The sequence below is a fragment of the Neodiprion pinetum genome, chromosome 7 (assembly GCF_021155775.2).
Source record: "Neodiprion pinetum isolate iyNeoPine1 chromosome 7, iyNeoPine1.2, whole genome shotgun sequence".
NCBI lineage: Eukaryota > Metazoa > Arthropoda > Insecta > Hymenoptera > Diprionidae > Neodiprion > Neodiprion pinetum.
The window spans coordinates 26256172-26277301 of NC_060238.1; positions in this window are offsets into that span (position 1 = coordinate 26256172).

Consider the following 21130-nt stretch of genomic DNA (forward strand, 5'->3'; position numbering starts at 1 on the left):
AATTTTGGGTCTCCGATTCGATTTGTATGACCTTTTCCTGACTAATTGGACCCTCAGGAACTCAGAAAACGCAGCGAAACGAGCGTGGGATCAACAGGAGAGAAATGGCGAAGGAAAAAGCACCTGCTGAAAAATGTCGAATACACAGGTTTTCGTTTTCTGGCTGTAACTTTTTATACAATAATCGCAGCTCATTGGGACTGCGCCCAATCGATTTCTCTCGCAAAATTACGTCGGAGTAGTGCCACAATTAATTTATTCCAGCACTTTTGAAAATCGCGAAAATTTTCGCCAAAAATACAAAGGGGTTAACCTTCCTTTTTTTTTTACCAAAAAATTTTTCGTCTCAGAATTGATTCGTATGACTCTTTCCCGACCAATTGGACCCCAAGGAACTCAGAAAACGCAGCAAAAAGAGCGTGGGATCAACGGGAGAGAAGATACGAGGAAAAAAGCACCTGCTGAAAAATGTCGAAACTTCAGGTTTTCGTTTTTTGGCTGTAACTTTCGATGCGTTGATCGCAGCGTATTGGGACTGCGCCCAATCGATTTCTCTCGCAAAATTACGTCGGAATAGTGCCACAAATAATTAATTCCAGCACTTTTGAAAATCGCGAAAATTTTCGCCAAAAATACAAAGGGGTTAACCTTCCTTTTTTTTTTACCAAAAAATTTTTCGTCTCAGAATTGATTCGTATGACTCTTTCCCGACCAATTGGACCCCAAGGAACTCAGAAAACGCAGCAAAAGGAGCGTGGGATCAACGGGAGAGAAGATACGAGGAAAAAAGCACCTGCTGAAAAATGTCGAAACTTCAGGTTTTCGTTTTTTGGCTGTAACTTTCGATGCGTTGATCGCAGCGTATTGGGACTGCGCCCAATCGATTTCTCTCGCAAAATTACGTCGGAATAGTGCCACAATTAATTTATTCCAGCACTTTTGAAAATCGCGAAAATTTTCGCCAAAAATACAAAGGGGTTAACCTTCCTTTTTTTTTTACCAAAAAATTTTTCGTCTCAAAATTGATTCGTATGACTCTTTCCCGACCAATTGGACCCCAAGGAACTCAGAAAACGCAGCAAAAGGAGCGTGGGATCAACGGGAAAGAAGATACTAGGAAAAAAGCACCTGCTGAAAAATGTCGAAACTTCAGGTTTTCGTTTTTTGGCTGTAACTTTCGATGCGTTGATCGCAGCGTATTGGGACTGCGCCCAATCGATTTCTCTCGCAAAATTACGTCGGAATAGTGCCACAAATAATTAATTCCAGCACTTTTGAAAATCGCGAAAATTTTCGCCAAAAATACAAAGGGGTTAACCTTCCTTTTTTTTTTACCAAAAAATTTTTCGTCTCAGAATTGATTCGTATGACTCTTTCCCGACCAATTGGACCCCAAGGAACTCAGAAAACGCAGCAAAAGGAGCGTGGGATCAACGGGAAAGAAGATACTAGGAAAAAAGCACCTGCTGAAAAATGTCGAAACTTCAGGTTTTCGTTTTTTGGCTGTAACTTTCGATGCGTTGATCGCAGCGTATTGGGACTGCGCCCAATCGATTTCTCTCGCAAAATTACGTCGGAATAGTGCCACAAATAATTAATTCCAGCACTTTTGAAAATCGCGAAAATTTTCGCCAAAAATACAAAGGGGTTAACCTTCCTTTTTTTTTTACCAAAAAATTTTTCGTCTCAGAATTGATTCGTATGACTCTTTCCCGACCAATTGGACCCCAAGGAACTCAGAAAACGCAGCAAAAGGAGCGTGGGATCAACGGGAGAGAAGATACGAGGAAACAAGCACCTGCTGAAAAATGTCGAAACTTCAGGTTTTCGTTTTTTGGCTGTAACTTTCGATGCGTTGATCGCAGCGTATTGGGACTGCGCCCAATCGATTTCTCTCGCAAAATTACGTCGGAATAGTGCCACAATTAAGTGATTCCAGCACTTTTGAAAATCGCGAAAATTTTCGCCAAAAATACAAAGGGGTTAACCTTCCTTTTTTTTTTACCAAAAAATTTTTCGTCTCAGAATTGATTCGTATGACTCTTTCCCGACCAATTGGACCCCAAGGAACTCAGAAAACGCAGCAAAAGGAGCGTGGGATCAACGGGAGAGAAGATACGAGGAAACAAGCACCTGCTGAAAAATGTCGAAACTTCAGGTTTTCGTTTTTTGGCTGTAACTTTCGATGCGTTGATCGCAGCGTATTGGGACTGCGCCCAATCGATTTCTCTCGCAAAATTACGTCGGAATAGTGCCACAATTAATCAATTCCAGCACTTCTGAAAATCGCGAAAATTTTCGCCAAAAATACGAAGGGGTTAACCTTCCTTTTTTTACCAAAAAATTTTTCGTCTCAGAATTGATTCGTATGACTCTTTCCCGACCAATTGGACCCCCAGGAACTCAGAAAACGCAGCAAAATGAGCGTGGGATCAACGGGAGAGAAGATACGAGGAAAAAAGCACCTGCTGAAAAACGTCGAAACTTCAGGTTTTCGTTTTTTGGCTGTAACTTTCGATTCGTTGATCGCAGCGTATTGGGACTGCGCCCAATCGATTTCTCTCGCAAAATTACGTCGGAATAGTGCCACAATCAATTTATTCCAGCACTTTTGAAAATCGCGAAAATTTTCGCCAAAAATACAAAGGGGTTAACCTTCCTTTTTTTTTTACCAAAAAATTTTTCGTCTCAGAATTGATTCGTATGACTCTTTCCCGACCAATTGGACCCCAAGGAACTCAGAAAACGCAGCAAAAGGAGCGTGTGATCAACGGGAGAGAAGATACGAGGAAAAAAGCACCTGCTGAAAAATGTCAAAAATTCAGGTTTCCGTTTTTTGGCTGTAACTTTCGATGCGTTGATCGCAGCGTATTGGGACTGCGCCCAATCGATTTCTCTCGCAAAATTACGTCGGAATAGTGCCACAATTAATTTATTCCAGCACTTTTGAAAATCGCGAAAATTTTCGCCAAAAATACAAAGGGGTTAACCTTCCTTTTTTTTTTACCAAAAAATTATTCGTCTCAGAATTGATTCGTATGACTCTTTCCCGACCAATTGGACCCCAAGGAACTCAGAAAACGCAGCAAAAGGAGCGTGGGATCAACGGGAAAGAAAATACTAGGAAAAAAGCACCTGCTGAAAAATGTCGAAACTTCAGGTTTTCGTTTTTTGGCTGTAACTTTCGATGCGTTGATCGCAGCGTATTGGGACTGCGCCCAATCGATTTCTCTCGCAAAATTACGTCGGAATAGTGCCACAAATAATTAATTCCAGCACTTTTGGATATCGCGAAAATTTTCGCCAAAAATACAAAGGGGTTAACCTTCCTTTTTTTTTTACCAAAAAATTTTTCGTCTCAGAATTGATTCGTATGACTCTTTCCCGACCAATTGGACCCCAAGGAACTCAGAAAACGCAGCAAAAGGAGCGTGGGATCAACGGGAGAGAAGATACGAGGAAACAAGCACCTGCTGAAAAATGTCGAAACTTCAGGTTTTCGTTTTTTGGCTGTAACTTTCGATGCGTTGATCGCAGCGTATTGGGACTGCGCCCAATCGATTTCTCTCGCAAAATTACGTCGGAATAGTGCCACAATTAATTTATTCCAGCACTTTTGAAAATCGCGAAAATTTTCGCCAAAAATACAAAGGGGTTAACCTTCCTTTTTTTTTTACCAAAAAATTTTTCGTCTCAGAATTGATTCGTATGACTCTTTCCCGACCAATTGGACCCCAAGGAACTCAGAAAACGCAGCAAAAGGAGCGTGGGATCAACGGGAGAGAAGATACGAGGAAACAAGCACCTGCTGAAAAATGTCGAAACTTCAGGTTTTCGTTTTTTGGCTGTAACTTTCGATGCGTTGATCGCAGCGTATTGGGACTGCGCCCAATCGATTTCTCTCGCAAAATTACGTCGGAATAGTGCCACAATTAATTTATTCCAGCACTTTTGAAAATCGCGAAAATTTTCGCCAAAAATACAAAGGGGTTAACCTTCCTTTTTTTTTTACCAAAAAATTTTTCGTCTCAGAATTGATTCGTATGACTCTTTCCCGACCAATTGGACCCTAAGGAACTCAGAAAACGCAGCAAAAGGAGCGTGGGATCAACGGGAAAGAGGATACTAGGAAAAAAGCACCTGCTGAAAAATGTCGAAACTTCGGGTTTTCGTTTTTTGGCTGTAACTTTTGATGCGTTGATCGCAGCGTATTGAGACTGCGCCCAATCGATTTCTCTCGCAAAATTACGTCGGAATAGTGCCACAATTAAGTGATTCCAGCACTTTTGAAAATCGCGAAAATTTTCGCCAAAAATACAAAGGGGTTAACCTTCCTTTTTTTTTTACCAAAAAATTTTTTGTCTCAGAATTGATTCGTATGACTCTTTCCCGACCAATTGGACCCCAAGGAACTCGGAAAACGCAGCGAAAGGAGCGTGGGATCAACGGGAGAGAAGATACTAGGAAAAAAGCACCTGCTGAAGAATGTCGAAAATTCGGGTTCTCGTTTTTTGGTTGTAACTTTCGATGCGTTGATCGCAGCGTATTGTGACTGCGCCCAATCGATTTCTCTCGCAAAATTACGTCGGAATAGTGCCACAATTAATCAATTCCAGCACTTCTGAAAATCGCGAAAATTTTCGCCAAAAATACGAAGGGGTTAACCTTCCTTTTTTTACCAAAAAATTTTTCGTCTCAGAATTGATTCGTATGACTCTTTCCCGACCAATTGGACCCCCAGGAACTCAGAAAACGCAGCAAAATGAGCGTGGGATAAACGGGAGAGAAGATACGAGGAAAAAAGCACCTGCTGAAAAATGTCGAAACTTCAGGTTTTCGTTTTTTGGCTGTAACTTTCGATTCGTTGATCGCAGCGTATTGGGACTGCGCCCAATCGATTTCTCTCGCAAAATTACGTCGGAATAGTGCCACAATCAATTTATTCCAGCACTTTTGAAAATCGCGAAAATTTTCGCCAAAAATACAAAGGGGTTAACCTTCCTTTTTTTTTTACCAAAAAATTTTTCGTCTCAGAATTGATTCGTATGACTCTTTCCCGACCAATTGGACCCCAAGGAACTCAGAAAACGCAGCAAAAGGAGCGTGTGATCAACGGGAGAGAAGATACAAGGAAAAAAGCACCTGCTGAAAAATGTCAAAAATTCAGCTTTCCGTTTTTTGGCTGTAACTTTCGATGCGTTGATCGCAGCGTATTGGGACTGCGCCCAATCGATTTCTCTCGCAAAATTACGTCGAAATAGTGCCACAATTAATTTATTCCAGCACTTTTGAAAATCGCAAAAATTTTCGCCAAAAATACAAAGGGGTTAACCTTCCTTTTTTTTTTACCAAAAAATTTTTCGTCTCAGAATTGATTCGTATGACTCTTTCCCGACCAATTGGACCCCAAGGAACTCGGAAAACGCAGCAAAAGGAGCGTGGGATCAACGGAAGAGAAGATACGAGGTAAAAAGCACCTGCTGAAAAATGTCGAAAATTCAGGTTTTCGTTTTTTGGCTGTAACTTTCGATGCGTTGATCGCAGCGTATTGAGACTGCGCCCAATCGATTTCTCTCGCAAAATTACGTCGGAATAGTGCCACAATTAATTTATTCCAGCACTTTTGAAAATCGCAAAAATTTTCGCCAAAAATACAAAGGGGTTAACCTTCCTTTTTTTTTTACCAAAAAATTTTTCGTCTCAGAATTGATTCGTATGACTCTTTCCCGACCAATTAAACCCCAAGGAACTCAGAAAACGCAGCAAAATGAGCGTGTGATCAACGGGAGAGAAGATACGAGGAAAAAAGCACCTGCTGAAAAATGTCGAAAATTCAGGTTTTCGTTTTTTGGCTGTAACTTTCGATGCGTTGATCGCAGCGTATTGAGACTGCGCCCAATCGATTTCTCTCGCAAAATTACGTCGGAATAGTGCCACAATTAATTTATTCCAGCACTTTTGAAAATCGCGAAAATTTTCGCCAAAAATACAAAGGGGTTAACCTTCCTTTTTTTTACCAAAAAATTTTTCGTCTCAGAATTGATTCGTATGACTCTTTCCCGACCAATTGGACCCCAAGGAACTCAGAAAACGCAGCAAAAGGAGCGTGGGATCAACGGGAAAAAAGATACTAGGAAAAAAGCACCTGCTGAAAAATGTCGAAACTTCAGGTTTTCGTTTTTTGGCTGTAACTTTCGATGCGTTGATCGCAGCGTATTGAGACTGCGCCCAATCGATTTCTCTCGCAAAATTACGTCGGAATAGTGCCACAAATAATTAATTCCAGCACTTTTGAAAATCGCGAAAATTTTCGCCAAAAATACAAAGGGGTTAACCTTCCTTTTTTTTTTACCAAAAAATTTTTCGTCTCAGAATTGATTCGTATGACTCTTTCCCGACCAATTGGACCCCAAGGAACTCAGAAAACGCAGCAAAAGGAGCGTGGGATCAACGGGAAAGAAGATACTAGGAAAAAAGCACCTGCTGAAAAATGTCGAAACTTCAGGTTTTCGTTTTTTGGCTGTAACTTTCGATGCGTTGATCGCAGCGTATTGGGACTGCGCCCAATCGATTTCTCTCGCAAAATTACGTCGGAATAGTGCCACAAATAATTAATTCCAGCACTTTTGAAAATCGCGAAAATTTTCGCCAAAAATACAAAGGGGTTAACCTTCCTTTTTTTTTTACCAAAAAATTTTTCGTCTCAGAATTGATTCGTATGACTCTTTCCCGACCAATTGGACCCCAAGGAACTCAGAAAACGCAGCAAAAGGAGCGTGGGATCAACGGGAGAGAAGATACGAGGAAACAAGCACCTGCTGAAAAATGTCGAAACTTCAGGTTTTCGTTTTTTGGCTGTAACTTTCGATGCGTTGATCGCAGCGTATTGGGACTGCGCCCAATCGATTTCTCTCGCAAAATTACGTCGGAATAGTGCCACAATTAAGTGATTCCAGCACTTTTGAAAATCGCGAAAATTTTCGCCAAAAATACAAAGGGGTTAACCTTCCTTTTTTTTTTACCAAAAAATTTTTCGTCTCAGAATTGATTCGTATGACTCTTTCCCGACCAATTGGACCCCAAGGAACTCAGAAAACGCAGCAAAAGGAGCGTGGGATCAACGGGAGAGAAGATACGAGGAAACAAGCACCTGCTGAAAAATGTCGAAACTTCAGGTTTTCGTTTTTTGGCTGTAACTTTCGATGCGTTGATCGCAGCGTATTGGGACTGCGCCCAATCGATTTCTCTCGCAAAATTACGTCGGAATAGTGCCACAATTAATCAATTCCAGCACTTCTGAAAATCGCGAAAATTTTCGCCAAAAATACGAAGGGGTTAACCTTCCTTTTTTTACCAAAAAATTTTTCGTCTCAGAATTGATTCGTATGACTCTTTCCCGACCAATTGGACCCCCAGGAACTCAGAAAACGCAGCAAAATGAGCGTGGGATCAACGGGAGAGAAGATACGAGGAAAAAAGCACCTGCTGAAAAACGTCGAAACTTCAGGTTTTCGTTTTTTGGCTGTAACTTTCGATTCGTTGATCGCAGCGTATTGGGACTGCGCCCAATCGATTTCTCTCGCAAAATTACGTCGGAATAGTGCCACAATCAATTTATTCCAGCACTTTTGAAAATCGCGAAAATTTTCGCCAAAAATACAAAGGGGTTAACCTTCCTTTTTTTTTTACCAAAAAATTTTTCGTCTCAGAATTGATTCGTATGACTCTTTCCCGACCAATTGGACCCCAAGGAACTCAGAAAACGCAGCAAAAGGAGCGTGTGATCAACGGGAGAGAAGATACGAGGAAAAAAGCACCTGCTGAAAAATGTCAAAAATTCAGGTTTCCGTTTTTTGGCTGTAACTTTCGATGCGTTGATCGCAGCGTATTGGGACTGCGCCCAATCGATTTCTCTCGCAAAATTACGTCGGAATAGTGCCACAATTAATTTATTCCAGCACTTTTGAAAATCGCGAAAATTTTCGCCAAAAATACAAAGGGGTTAACCTTCCTTTTTTTTTTACCAAAAAATTATTCGTCTCAGAATTGATTCGTATGACTCTTTCCCGACCAATTGGACCCCAAGGAACTCAGAAAACGCAGCAAAAGGAGCGTGGGATCAACGGGAAAGAAAATACTAGGAAAAAAGCACCTGCTGAAAAATGTCGAAACTTCAGGTTTTCGTTTTTTGGCTGTAACTTTCGATGCGTTGATCGCAGCGTATTGGGACTGCGCCCAATCGATTTCTCTCGCAAAATTACGTCGGAATAGTGCCACAAATAATTAATTCCAGCACTTTTGGATATCGCGAAAATTTTCGCCAAAAATACAAAGGGGTTAACCTTCCTTTTTTTTTTACCAAAAAATTTTTCGTCTCAGAATTGATTCGTATGACTCTTTCCCGACCAATTGGACCCCAAGGAACTCAGAAAACGCAGCAAAAGGAGCGTGGGATCAACGGGAGAGAAGATACGAGGAAACAAGCACCTGCTGAAAAATGTCGAAACTTCAGGTTTTCGTTTTTTGGCTGTAACTTTCGATGCGTTGATCGCAGCGTATTGGGACTGCGCCCAATCGATTTCTCTCGCAAAATTACGTCGGAATAGTGCCACAATTAATTTATTCCAGCACTTTTGAAAATCGCGAAAATTTTCGCCAAAAATACAAAGGGGTTAACCTTCCTTTTTTTTTTACCAAAAAATTTTTCGTCTCAGAATTGATTCGTATGACTCTTTCCCGACCAATTGGACCCCAAGGAACTCAGAAAACGCAGCAAAAGGAGCGTGGGATCAACGGGAGAGAAGATACGAGGAAACAAGCACCTGCTGAAAAATGTCGAAACTTCAGGTTTTCGTTTTTTGGCTGTAACTTTCGATGCGTTGATCGCAGCGTATTGGGACTGCGCCCAATCGATTTCTCTCGCAAAATTACGTCGGAATAGTGCCACAATTAATTTATTCCAGCACTTTTGAAAATCGCGAAAATTTTCGCCAAAAATACAAAGGGGTTAACCTTCCTTTTTTTTTTACCAAAAAATTTTTCGTCTCAGAATTGATTCGTATGACTCTTTCCCGACCAATTGGACCCTAAGGAACTCAGAAAACGCAGCAAAAGGAGCGTGGGATCAACGGGAAAGAGGATACTAGGAAAAAAGCACCTGCTGAAAAATGTCGAAACTTCAGGTTTTCGTTTTTTGGCTGTAACTTTTGATGCGTTGATCGCAGCGTATTGAGACTGCGCCCAATCGATTTCTCTCGCAAAATTACGTCGGAATAGTGCCACAATTAAGTGATTCCAGTAGTTTGAAAATCGCGAAAATTTTCGCCAAAAATACAAAGGGGTTAACCTTCCTTTTTTTTTTACCAAAAAATTTTTTGTCTCAGAATTGATTCGTATGACTCTTTCCCGACCAATTGGACCCCAAGGAACTCGGAAAACGCAGCGAAAGGAGCGTGGGATCAACGGGAGAGAAGATACTAGGAAAAAAGCACCTGCTGAAGAATGTCGAAAATTCGGGTTCTCGTTTTTTGGTTGTAACTTTCGATGCGTTGATCGCAGCGTATTGTGACTGCGCCCAATCGATTTCTCTCGCAAAATTACGTCGGAATAGTGCCACAATTAATCAATTCCAGCACTTCTGAAAATCGCGAAAATTTTCGCCAAAAATACGAAGGGGTTAACCTTCCTTTTTTTACCAAAAAATTTTTCGTCTCAGAATTGATTCGTATGACTCTTTCCCGACCAATTGGACCCCCAGGAACTCAGAAAACGCAGCAAAATGAGCGTGGGATAAACGGGAGAGAAGATACGAGGAAAAAAGCACCTGCTGAAAAATGTCGAAACTTCAGGTTTTCGTTTTTTGGCTGTAACTTTCGATTCGTTGATCGCAGCGTATTGGGACTGCGCCCAATCGATTTCTCTCGCAAAATTACGTCGGAATAGTGCCACAATCAATTTATTCCAGCACTTTTGAAAATCGCGAAAATTTTCGCCAAAAATACAAAGGGGTTAACCTTCCTTTTTTTTTTACCAAAAAATTTTTCGTCTCAGAATTGATTCGTATGACTCTTTCCCGACCAATTAAACCCCAAGGAACTCAGAAAACGCAGCAAAATGAGCGTGTGATCAACGGGAGAGAAGATACGAGGAAAAAAGCACCTGCTGAAAAATGTCGAAAATTCAGGTTTTCGTTTTTTGGCTGTAACTTTCGATGCGTTGATCGCAGCGTATTGAGACTGCGCCCAATCGATTTCTCTCGCAAAATTACGTCGGAATAGTGCCACAATGAATTTATTCCAGCACTTTTGAAAATCGCGAAAATTTTCGCCAAAAATACAAAGGGGTTAACCTTCCTTTTTTTTACCAAAAAATTTTTCGTCTCAGAATTGATTCGTATGACTCTTTCCCGACCAATTGGACCCCAAGGAACTCAGAAAACGCAGCAAAAGGAGCGTGGGATCAACGGGAAAAAAGATACTAGGAAAAAAGCACCTGCTGAAAAATGTCGAAACTTCAGGTTTTCGTTTTTTGGCTGTAACTTTCGATGCGTTGATCGCAGCGTATTGAGACTGCGCCCAATCGATTTCTCTCGCAAAATTACGTCGGAATAGTGCCACAATTAAGTGATTTCAGCACTTTTGAAAATCGCGAAAATTTTCGCCAAAAATACAAAGGGGTTAACCTTCCTTTTTTTTTTACCAAAAAATTTTTCGTCTCAGAATTGATTCGTATGACTCTTTCCCGACCAATTGGACCCCAAGGAACTCAGAAAACGCAGCAAAAGGAGCGTGGGATCAACGGGAGAGAAGATACGAGGAAAAAAGCACCTGCTGAAAAATGTCGAAACTTCAGGTTTTCGTTTTTTGGCTGTAACTTTTGATGCGTTGATCGCAGCGTATTGAGACTGCGCCCAATCGATTTCTCTCGCAAAATTACGTCGGAATAGTGCCACAATGAGGTGATTCCAGCACTTTTGAAAATCGCGAAAATTTTCGCCAAAAATACAAAGGGGTTAACCTTCCTTTTTTTTTTACCAAAAAATTTTTCGTCTCAGAATTGATTCGTATGACTCTTTCCCGACCAATTGAACCCCAAGGAACTCAGAAAACGCAGCAAAATGAGCGTGTGATCAACGGGAGAGAAGATACGAGGAAAAAAGCACCTGCTGAAAAATGTCGAAAATTCAGGTTTCCGTTTTTTGGCTGTAACTTTCGATGCGTTGATCGCAGCGTATTGAGACTGCGCCCAATCGATTTCTCTCGCAAAATTACGTCGGAATAGTGCCACAATTAATTTATTCCAGCACTTTTGAAAATCGCGAAAATTTTCGCCAAAAATACAAAGGGGTTAACCTTCCTTTTTTTTTTACCAAAAAATTTTTCGTCTTTGAATTGATTCGTATGACTCTTTCCCGACCAATTGGACCCCAAGGAACTCAGAAAACGCAGCAAAAGGAGCGTGTGATCAACGGGAGAGAAGATACGAGGAAAAAAGCACCTGCTGAAAAATGTCGAAAATTCAGGTTTTCGTTTTTTGGCTGTAACTTTCGATGCGTTGATCGCAGCGTATTGAGACTGCGCCCAATCGATTTCTCTCGCAAAATTACGTCGAAATAGTGCCACAATTAATCCATTCCAGCACTTTTGAAAATCGCAAAAATTTTCGCCAAAAATACAAAGGGGTTAACCTTCCTTTTTTTTTTACCAAAAAATTTTTCGTCTCAGAATTGATTCGTATGACTCTCTCCCGACCAATTGGACCCCAAGGAACTCAGGAAACGCAGCAAAATGAGCGTGGGATCAACGGGAGAGAAGATACGAGGAAAAAAGCACCTGCTGAAAAATGTCGAAACTTCAGGTTTTCGTTTTTTGGCTGTAACTTTCGATTCGTTGATCGCAGCGTATTGGGACTGCGCCCAATCGATTTCTCTCGCAAAATTACGTCGGAATAGTGCCACAATCAATTTATTCCAGCACTTTTGAAAATCGCGAAAATTTTCGCCAAAAATACAAAGGGGTTAACCTTCCTTTTTTTTTTACCAAAAAATTTTTCGTCTCAGAATTGATTCGTATGACTCTTTCCCGACCAATTGGACCCCAAGGAACTCAGAAAATGCAGCAAAAGGAGCGTGTGATCAACGGGAGAGAAGATACGAGGAAAAAAGCACCTGCTGAAAAATGTCAAAAATTCAGGTTTCCGTTTTTTGGCTGTAACTTTCGATGCGTTGATCGCAGCGTATTGGGACTGCGCCCAATCGATTTCTCTCGCAAAATTACGTCGAAATAGTGCCACAATTAATTTATTCCAGCACTTTTGAAAATCGCAAAAATTTTCGCCAAAAATACAAAGGGGTTAACCTTCCTTTTTTTTTTACCAAAAAATTTTTCGTCTCAGAATTGATTCGTATGACTCTTTCCCGACCAATTGGACCCCAAGGAACTCGGAAAACGCAGCAAAAGGAGCGTGGGATCGACGGGAAAGAAGATACTAGGAAAAAAGCACCTGCTGAAAAATGTCGAAACTTCAGGTTTTCGTTTTTTGGCTGTAACTTTCGATGCGTTGATCGCAGCGTATTGAGACTGCGCCCAATCGATTTCTCTCGCAAAATTACGTCGGAATAGTGCCACAATTAATTAATTCCAGCACTTCTGAAAATCGCGGAAATTTTCGCCAAAAATACAAAGGGGTTAACCTTCCTTTTTTTTACCAAAAAATTTTTCGTCTTTGAATTGATTCGTATGACTCTTTCCCGACCAATTGGACCCCAAGGAACTCAGAAAACGCAGCAAAAGGAGCGTGGGATCAACGGGAGAGAAGATACGAGGAAAAAAGCACCTGCTGAAAAATGTCGAAACTTCAGGTTTTCGTTTTTTGGCTGTAACTTTCGATGCGTTGATCGCAGCGTATTGGGACTGCGCCCAATCGATTTCTCTCGCAAAATTACGTCGAAATAGTGCCACAATTAATCCATTCCAGCACTTTTAAAAATCGCAAAAATTTTCGCCAAAAATACAAAGGGGTTAACCTTCCTTTTTTTTTTACCAAAAAATTTTTCGTCTCAGAATTGATTCGTATGACTCTTTCCCGACCAATTAAACCCCAAGGAACTCAGAAAACGCAGCAAAATGAGCGTGTGATCAACGGGAGAGAAGATACGAGGAAAAAAGCACCTGCTGAAAAATGTCGAAAATTCAGGTTTTCGTTTTTTGGCTGTAACTTTCGATGCGTTGATCGCAGCGTATTGAGACTGCGCCCAATCGATTTCTCTCGCAAAATTACGTCGGAATAGTGCCACAATGAATTTATTCCAGCACTTTTGAAAATCGCGAAAATTTTCGCCAAAAATACAAAGGGGTTAACCTTCCTTTTTTTTACCAAAAAATTTTTCGTCTCAGAATTGATTCGTATGACTCTTTCCCGACCAATTGGACCCCAAGGAACTCAGAAAACGCAGCAAAAGGAGCGTGGGATCAACGGGAAAAAAGATACTAGGAAAAAAGCACCTGCTGAAAAATGTCGAAACTTCAGGTTTTCGTTTTTTGGCTGTAACTTTCGATGCGTTGATCGCAGCGTATTGAGACTGCGCCCAATCGATTTCTCTCGCAAAATTACGTCGGAATAGTGCCACAATTAAGTGATTTCAGCACTTTTGAAAATCGCGAAAATTTTCGCCAAAAATACAAAGGGGTTAACCTTCCTTTTTTTTTTACCAAAAAATTTTTCGTCTCAGAATTGATTCGTATGACTCTTTCCCGACCAATTGGACCCCAAGGAACTCAGAAAACGCAGCAAAAGGAGCGTGGGATCAACGGGAGAGAAGATACGAGGAAAAAAGCACCTGCTGAAAAATGTCGAAACTTCAGGTTTTCGTTTTTTAGCTGTAACTTTTGATGCGTTGATCGCAGCGTATTGAGACTGCGCCCAATCGATTTCTCTCGCAAAATTACGTCGGAATAGTGCCACAATTAAGTGATTCCAGCACTTTTGAAAATCGCGAAAATTTTCGCCAAAAATACAAAGGGGTTAACCTTCCTTTTTTTTTTACCAAAAAATTTTTCGTCTCAGAATTGATTCGTATGACTCTTTCCCGACCAATTGAACCCCAAGGAACTCAGAAAACGCAGCAAAATGAGCGTGTGATCAACGGGAGAGAAGATACGAGGAAAAAAGCACCTGCTGAAAAATGTCGAAAATTCAGGTTTCCGTTTTTTGGCTGTAACTTTCGATGCGTTGATCGCAGCGTATTGAGACTGCGCCCAATCGATTTCTCTCGCAAAATTACGTCGGAATAGTGCCACAATTAATTTATTCCAGCACTTTTGAAAATCGCGAAAATTTTCGCCAAAAATACAAAGGGGTTAACCTTCCTTTTTTTTTTACCAAAAAATTTTTCGTCTTTGAATTGATTCGTATGACTCTTTCCCGACCAATTGGACCCCAAGGAACTCAGAAAACGCAGCAAAAGGAGCGTGTGATCAACGGGAGAGAAGATACGAGGAAAAAAGCACCTGCTGAAAAATGTCGAAAATTCAGGTTTTCGTTTTTTGGCTGTAACTTTCGATGCGTTGATCGCAGCGTATTGAGACTGCGCCCAATCGATTTCTCTCGCAAAATTACGTCGAAATAGTGCCACAATTAATCCATTCCAGCACTTTTGAAAATCGCAAAAATTTTCGCCAAAAATACAAAGGGGTTAACCTTCCTTTTTTTTTTACCAAAAAATTTTTCGTCTCAGAATTGATTCGTGTGAACCTCTCCCGACCAATTGGACCCCAAGGAACTCAGGAAACGCAGCAAAATGAGCGTGGGATCAACGGGAGAGAAGATACGAGGAAAAAAGCACCTGCTGAAAAATGTCGAAACTTCAGGTTTTCGTTTTTTGGCTGTAACTTTCGATTCGTTGATCGCAGCGTATTGGGACTGCGCCCAATCGATTTCTCTCGCAAAATTACGTCGGAATAGTGCCACAATCAATTTATTCCAGCACTTTTGAAAATCGCGAAAATTTTCGCCAAAAATACAAAGGGGTTAACCTTCCTTTTTTTTTACCAAAAAATTTTTCGTCTCAGAATTGATTCGTATGACTCTTTCCCGACCAATTGGACCCCAAGGAACTCAGAAAATGCAGCAAAAGGAGCGTGTGATCAACGGGAGAGAAGATACGAGGAAAAAAGCACCTGCTGAAAAATGTCAAAAATTCAGGTTTCCGTTTTTTGGCTGTAACTTTCGATGCGTTGATCGCAGCGTATTGGGACTGCGCCCAATCGATTTCTCTCGCAAAATTACGTCGAAATAGTGCCACAATTAATCCATTCCAGCACTTTTAAAAATCGCAAAAATTTTCGCCAAAAATACAAAGGGGTTAACCTTCCTTTTTTTTTTACCAAAAAATTTTTCGTCTCAGAATTGATTCGTATGACTCTCTCCCGACCAATTGGACCCCAAGGAACTCAGGAAACGCAGCAAAAGGAGCGTGGGATCAACGAGAGAAGATACGAGAAAAAAAGCACCTGCTAAAAAATGTCGAAAATTCAGGTTTTCGTTTTTTGGCTGTAACTTTCGATGCGTTGATCGCAGCGTATTGGGACTGCGCACAATCGATTTCTCTCGCAAAATCACGTCGTAATAGTGCCACAATCAATTAATTCCAGCACTTTAGATAGTCGCGAAAATTTTCGCAAAAAATACAAAGGGGTTAACCTTCCTTTTTTTTTTACCAAAAAATTTTTCGTCTCATAATTGATTCGTATGACTCTCTCCCGACCAATTGGACCCCAAGGAACTCAGAAAACGCAGCAAAAGGAGCGTGTGATCAACGGGAGAGAAGATACGAGGAAAAAAGCACCTGCTGAAAAATGTCGAAAATTCAGGTTTTCGTTTTTTGGCTGTAACTTTCGATGCGTTGATCGCAGCGTATTGAGACTGCGCCCAATCGATTTCTCTCGCAAAATTACGTCGAAATAGTGCCACAATTAATCCATTCCAGCACTTTTGAAAATCGCAAAAATTTTCGCCAAAAATACAAAGGGGTTAACCTTCCTTTTTTTTTTACCAAAAAATTTTTCGTCTCAGAATTGATTCGTATGACTCTTTCCCGACCAATTGAACCCCAAGAAACTCAGAAAACGCAGCAAAATGAGCGTGTGATCAACGGGAGAGAAGATACGAGGAAAAAAGCACCTGCTGAAAAATGTCGAAAATTCAGGTTTTCGTTTTTTGGCTGTAACTTTCGATGCGTTGATCGCAGCGTATTGAGACTGCGCCCAATCGATTTCTCTCGCAAAATTACGTCGGAATAGTGCCACAATTAATTAATTCCAGCACTTCTGAAAATCGCGGAAATTTTCGCCAAAAATACAAAGGGGTTAACCTTCCTTTTTTTTTTACCAAAAAATTTTTCGTCTCAGAATTGATTCGTATGACTCTTTCCCGACCAATTGGACCCTAAGGAACTCAGAAAACGCAGCAAAAGGAGCGTGGGATCAACGGGAAAGAAGATACTAGGAAAAAAGCACCTGCTGAAGAATGTCGAAAATTCGGGTTTTCGTTTTTTGGCTGTAACTTTCGATGCGTTGATCGCAGCGTATTGAGACTGCGCCCAATCGATTTCTCTCGCAAAATTACGTCGGAATAGGGCCACAATTAATCCATTCCAGCACTTTTGAAAATCGCGAAAATTTTCGCCAAAAATACAAAGGGGTTAACCTTCCTTTTTTTTTTACCAAAAAATTTTTCGTCTCAGAATTGATTCGTATGACTCTTTCCCGACCAATTGGACCCCAAGGAACTCGGAAAACGCAGCAAAAGGAGCGTGGGATCAACGGAAGAGAAGATACGAGGTAAAAAGCACCTGCTGAAAAATGTCGAAAATTCAGGTTTTCGTTTTTTGGCTGTAACTTTCGATGCGTTGATCGCAGCGTATTGAGACTGCGCCCAATCGATTTCTCTCGCAAAATTACGTCGGAATAGTGCCACAATTAATTTATTCCAGCACTTTTGAAAATCGCGAAAATTTTCGCCAAAAATACAAAGGGGTTAACCTTCCTTTTTTTTTTACCAAAAAATTTTTCGTCTCAGAATTGATTCGTATGACTCTTTCCCGACCAATTGAACCCCAAGGAACTCAGAAAACGCAGCAAAATGAGCGTGTGATCAACGGGAGAGAAGATACGAGGAAAAAAGCACCTGCTGAAAAATGTCGAAAATTCAGGTTTCCGTTTTTTGGCTGTAACTTTCGATGCGTTGATCGCAGCGTATTGAGACTGCGCCCAATCGATTTCTCTCGCAAAATTACGTCGGAATAGTGCCACAATTAATTTATTCCAGCACTTTTGAAAATCGCGAAAATTTTCGCCAAAAATACAAAGGGGTTAACCTTCCTTTTTTTTTTACCAAAAAATTTTTCGTCTTTGAATTGATTCGTATGACTCTTTCCCGACCAATTGGACCCCAAGGAACTCAGAAAACGCAGCAAAAGGAGCGTGGGATCAACGGGAGAGAAGATACGAGGAAAAAAGCACCTGCTGAAAAATGTCGAAACTTCAGGTTTTCGTTTTTTGGCTGTAACTTTCGATGCGTTGATCGCAGCGTATTGGGACTGCGCCCAATCGATTTCTCTCGCAAAATTACGTCGAAATAGTGCCACAATTAATCCATTCCAGCACTTTTAAAAATCGCAAAAATTTTCGCCAAAAATACAAAGGGGTTAACCTTCCTTTTTTTTTTACCAAAAAATTTTTCGTCTCAGAATTGATTCGTATGACTCTCTCCCGACCAATTGGACCCCAAGGAACTCAGGAAACGCAGCAAAAGGAGCGTGGGATCAACGGGAGAGAAGATACGAGAAAAAAAGCACCCGCTAAAGAATGTCGAAAATTCGGGTTTTCGTTTTTTGGCTGTAACTTTCGATGCGTTGATCGCAGCGTATTGGGACTGCGCACAATCGATTTCTCTCGCGAAATCACGTCGTAATAGTGCCACAATCAATTAATTCCAGCACTTTAGATAGTCGCGAAAATTTTCGCAAAAAATACAAAGGGGTTAACCTTCCTTTTTTTTTTACCAAAAAATTTTTCGTCTCATAATTGATTCGTATGACTCTCTCCCGACCAATTGGACCCCAAGGAACTCAGAAAACGCAGCAAAAGGAGCGTGTGATCAACGGGAGAGAAGATACGAGGAAAAAAGCACCTGCTGAAAAATGTCGAAAATTCAGGTTTTCGTTTTTTGGCTGTAACTTTCGATGCGTTGATCGCAGCGTATTGAGACTGCGCCCAATCGATTTCTCTCGCAAAATTACGTCGAAATAGTGCCACAATTAATCCATTCCAGCACTTTTGAAAATCGCAAAAATTTTCGCCAAAAATACAAAGGGGTTAACCTTCCTTTTTTTTTTACCAAAAAATTTTTCGTCTCAGAATTGATTCGTATGACTCTCTCCCGACCAATTGGACCCCAAGGAACTCAGGAAACGCAGCAAAATGAGCGTGGGATCAACGGGAGAGAAGATACGAGGAAAAAAGCACCTGCTGAAAAATGTCGAAACTTCAGGTTTTCGTTTTTTGGCTGTAACTTTCGATTCGTTGATCGCAGCGTATTGGGACTGCGCCCAATCGATTTCTCTCGCAAAATTACGTCGGAATAGTGCCACAATCAATTTATTCCAGCACTTTTGAAAATCGCGAAAATTTTCGCCAAAAATACAAAGGGGTTAACCTTCCTTTTTTTTTTACCAAAAAATTTTTCGTCTCAGAATTGATTCGTATGACTCTTTCCCGACCAATTGGACCCCAAGGAACTCGGAAAACGCAGCAAAAGGAGCGTGGGATCGACGGGAAAGAAGATACTAGGAAAAAAGCACCTGCTGAAAAATGTCGAAACTTCAGGTTTTCGTTTTTTGGCTGTAACTTTCGATGCGTTGATCGCAGCGTATTGAGACTGCGCCCAATCGATTTCTCTCGCAAAATTACGTCGGAATAGTGCCACAATTAATTAATTCCAGCACTTCTGAAAATCGCGGAAATTTTCGCCAAAAATACAAAGGGGTTAACCTTCCTTTTTTTTACCAAAAAATTTTTCGTCTTTGAATTGATTCGTATGACTCTTTCCCGACCAATTGGACCCCAAGGAACTCAGAAAACGCAGCAAAAGGAGCGTGGGATCAACGGGAGAGAAGATACGAGGAAAAAAGCACCTGCTGAAAAATGTCGAAACTTCAGGTTTTCGTTTTTTGGCTGTAACTTTCGATGCGTTGATCGCAGCGTATTGGGACTGCGCCCAATCGATTTCTCTCGCAAAATTACGTCGGAATAGTGCCACAATTAATTAATTCCAGCACTTCTGAAAATCGCGGAAATTTTCGCCAAAAATACAAAGGGGTTAACCTTCCTTTTTTTTTTACCAAAAAATTTTTCGTCTCAGAATTGATTCGTATGACTCTTTCCCGACCAATTGGACCCTAAGGAACTCAGAAAACGCAGCAAAAGGAGCGTGGGATCAACGGGAAAGAAGATACTAGGAAAAAAGCACCTGCTGAAAAATGTCGAAACTTCGGGTTTTCGTTTTTTGGCTGTAACTTTCGATGCGTTGATCGCAGCGTATTGGGACTGCGCCCAATCGATTTCTCTCGCAAAATCACGTCGTAATAGTGCCACAATCAATTAATTCCAGAACTTTAGATAGTCGCGAAAATTTTCGCCAAAAATACAAAGGGGTTAACCTTCCTTTTTTTTTTACCAAAAAATTTTTCGTCTCATAATTGATTCGTATGACTCTCTCCCGACCAATTGGACCCCAAGGAACTCAGAAAACGCAGCAAAAGGAGCGTGTGATCAACGGGAGAGAAGATACGAGGAAAAAAGCACCCGCTGAAAAATGTCGAAAATTCAGGTTTTCGTTTTTTGGCTGTAACTTTCGATGCGTTGATCGCAGCGTATTGGGACTGCGCCCAATCGATTTCTCTCGCAAAATTACGTCGGAATAGTGCCACAATTAAGTGATTCCAGCACTTTTGAAAATCGCGAAAATTTTCGCCAAAAATACAAAGGGGTTAACCTTCCTTTTTTTTTTACCAAAAAATTTTTCGTCTCAGAATTGATTCGTATGACTCTTTCCCGACCAATTGGACCCCAAGGAACTCAGAAAACGCAGCAAAAGGAGCGTGGGATCAACGGGAGAGAAGATACGAGGAAAAAAGCACCTGCTGAAAAATGTCGAAACTTCAGGTTTTCGTTTTTTGGCTGTAACTTTCGATGCGTTGATCGCAGCGTATTGGGACTGCGCCCAATCGATTTCTCTCGCAAAATTACGTCGGAATAGTGCCACAATTAATTTATTCCAGCACTTTTGAAAATCGCGAAAATTTTCGCCAAAAATACAAAGGGGTTAACCTTCCTTTTTTTTTTACCAAAAAATTTTTCGTCTCAAAATTGATTCGTATGACTCTTTCCCGACCAATTGGACCCCAAGGAACTCAGAAAACGCAGCAAAATGAGCGTGTGATCAACGGGAGAGAAGATACGAGGAAAAAAGCACCTGCTGAAAAATGTCGAAAATTCAGGTTTTCGTTTTTTGGCTGTAACTTTCGATGCGTTGATCGCAGCGTATTGAGACTGCGCCCAATCGATTTCTCTCGCAAAATTACGTCGAAATAGTGCCACAATTAATCCATTCCAGCACTTTTGAAAATCGCAAAAATTTTCGCCAAAAATACAAAGGGGTTAACCTTCCTTTTTTTTTTACCAAAAAATTTTTCGTCTCAGAATTGATTCGTATGACTCTCTCCCGACCAATTGGACCCCAAGGAACTCAGGAAACGCAGCAAAATGAGCGTGGGATCAACGGGAGAGAAGATACGAGGAAAAAAGCACCTGCTGAAAAATGTCGAAACTTCAGGTTTTCGTTTTTTGGCTGTAACTTTCGATTCGTTGATCGCAGCGTATTGGGACTGCGCCCAATCGATTTCTCTCGCAAAATTACGTCGGAATAGTGCCACAATCAATTTATTCCAGCACTTTTGAAAATCGCGAAAATTTTCGCCAAAAATACAAAGGGGTTAACCTTCCTTTTTTTTACCAAAAAATTTTTCGTCTTTGAATTGATTCGTATGACTCTTTCCCGACCAATTGGACCC